This window comes from Pinus tabuliformis, chromosome 7 (genome assembly GCF_031772625.1).
Source record: "Pinus tabuliformis cultivar Carrire ecotype Pingquan chromosome 7, CPIR1, whole genome shotgun sequence".
Taxonomy (NCBI): domain Eukaryota; kingdom Viridiplantae; phylum Streptophyta; class Pinopsida; order Pinales; family Pinaceae; genus Pinus; species Pinus tabuliformis.
The window spans coordinates 578907646-578910171 of record NC_142293.1 but is presented as its reverse complement, the minus strand read 5'-3'; the positions used below and the strand labels follow the sequence as shown (position 1 = coordinate 578910171).

The 2526-nt window shown below is 34.3% G+C and overlaps 1 pseudogene; it reads right to left on the bottom strand.

Moving 5' to 3' along the window:
• Positions 1-326: 326 nt before the first annotated feature.
• On the bottom strand, positions 327-953 carry LOC149248747 (uncharacterized; annotated as a pseudogene).
• Between the last annotated feature and the right edge of the window lie 1573 nt (positions 954-2526).

The following is a 2526-nucleotide window of genomic DNA, read 5'->3' as shown; positions in this document are numbered from 1 at the left end:
TTTCATAATATAAATTTTATAAATGAAGTCATAATAACTTAGCACACTAATAAATATAAAATCCACACCATGGAATAAAAGCACACATTAATCTAAATTTGTTGCAGATCTAGCCTCTTCTCTTTAACTAGCACTCCCTCCATTTACGAGTAGCATTTCTTGGCAATTCATCCGTGAACAGTTGAAGCTTATGGAACGTTTTTCACTTATATTGTGTTGATCTGATAAGCAGCGTTCAACGACAATTGAAGTGATTACACTAACTAGCTTCCATTTAGAATATCATAAATTCCTATTGAAATTGACTTTTCCAAATAAATTGAGATTTAGCAACTATTCAATCTATCAAATTTATTTGTTAGGCTTGATGTCTCTGCATTCTGATCTGCTAATTCTTCATGAATTTGCCTGCTTTCCAAATTTAAGTCTGGTCATTAGCAAATTGTCACTTTATTAATATCATATCTCAATGCACTATGCATTTTATCTATGGCAGTACGTAACTTTTCAGTCTCGTGTTGTAGCAAATAGAAATGGTGGTCCTGAGAACTATGAACTTCAGCCTTGAACTTTGAAAGAGAAATTTCTTGCGTCATTGCACTTGTTTGCATTTCTGGTTTTGAAACAAATTAATGTGCTACATTTTCCATACTATTATTTATAACTTTAGTGATTGTTGTTGTTATAGCCCTAGATTGCTTAGAAGGGACACCTTGAGCTTTGAACCTTCTGACCAGTGTCAAGGTGTCGACAAGAAATGCATGTTTTCCATTCATCTTCGAGACGAGCTGGAACATGTGCCTTGGGCTTGCTGAATTAAAACTTGTATTACCATTACCATTAGGTAGTTGTAACCTGAATTCAAGGCCCACGGGATTTCCATATGGTTTATGCAGTTTAAAATCTTGTTGTAGAAATGTTGATCTTATCAATCTACCAACGACAACATTCATACATTGTTATGGAAGCAATTTAATAGATGCTCCACGTGGGCTTGATAGAAAAGTTGCATCCACACGATATCTTCATCTTCAGCTCTTATCTCAAGCATTTATAGAAAAGACTCACCTGAAGCTATCTATTCTCACTCGCTAACCTATGTTGTATGTTTTCTAACCTATGTACCAAGAATCAACCTTCACATCTCTTTCATCTTCCTAACCTTCCCATGACATCTCTTTCATCTTCCTAACCTTCCCGTGAAGGAGTTAAGACAATACTCGCTTTGATACCAACAAAGAAATTGAAATTGAAGACATAATATAAAGAATACACACAAAAACTATTTGTATATTACACCTTTGAAACCAAAATACATCACAAATATATACTACATATGAGATCAACCAGATTCTAAGATAAGAGAATATTGTTGAGAAAATCTCTCAACATAATCCAACAACCAACAAACCAAATCTGCCAATATACTATTGTAACCGTTAATTCCAAGTTACATATGGTTTATTCAAAGTTTAAGTTTTTATTTTCATTTTCATTTTGGTTTTCAATTATGCTTTATTTTTTATTTTTAATTGTATTGTTGGATTTCCATTTTTTTCCCAAGGAAAAATTGTAACTTTCATTATGATTGAAAATTACATGTTGTAGATGCTTCAGAGAAGCATATTCAAAAATTTGGTAGCCTTGCCACATACTAATATGATTGTCTGTTACATTGTTGTAACTAATATACTGAAAAATAAATATGCAATATATAACATTTCTGTAGAATAAACAAAAACTATTGTTTGTTGTATAGAGTTGTCAAAATAGAGTCATAAAAATCAGGGTAGGTTTTCCCTTTGAAGATGTTGATCATCAAAAGGTCGATGGAAGTATGATAGAAGTCATGCCCGATCTTCTCATGTATCAACCAATGACCCCGTGGCTAGAGCGCGAACTCCTTGGATAGATTGGAAAGTTGGTTCCTTTCCATGTAAATAGGTTGACAAGAAATGGAGTCAAACTTAGATTTTAATAATAATACATCGTCCAAAATATTCCTAAGTGTGTGCATGTGACAGGAAGATTGTTGATTGAACCAGTTAATGACAAGTTTTGAATCGCTAAATATTTGAAGATGCCTACATCCTTTTTCTAATGCAAAGTGGAGAAGGTGTCTGAGAGTGATAAGTTCTAAAAAATTGTTTGTACCACATCCAAGGTCCATCTGAAGTTTGAAGTAATAATCATCATTGAGACATAAAATAACGCCCCCACCACATCCTGTCTGTTGTGCGGATCCATCAAAGTATTCCCATGGGAGGGATTTGTCAATGTGTTCAACCAAGATGTTTTTGTGGGGCTATTTGTGATCATCCTCGGGTATTAAGTTATAAAGTGTAGTAATGTGAGCAACGACAAGTGTCCAATTTGGGGGGTTGCCAAGAAAAATAAGTTTATTCCTGCTCAACCAAATGCACCAGGAAATCAAAAGTGGAAGATTCTTGAGTTTTGTGGGATGTGCTTGGTTCCACCACAATTCCCATGCTGATGTAATTGTCGGACCAGTCCATCTAATAATCA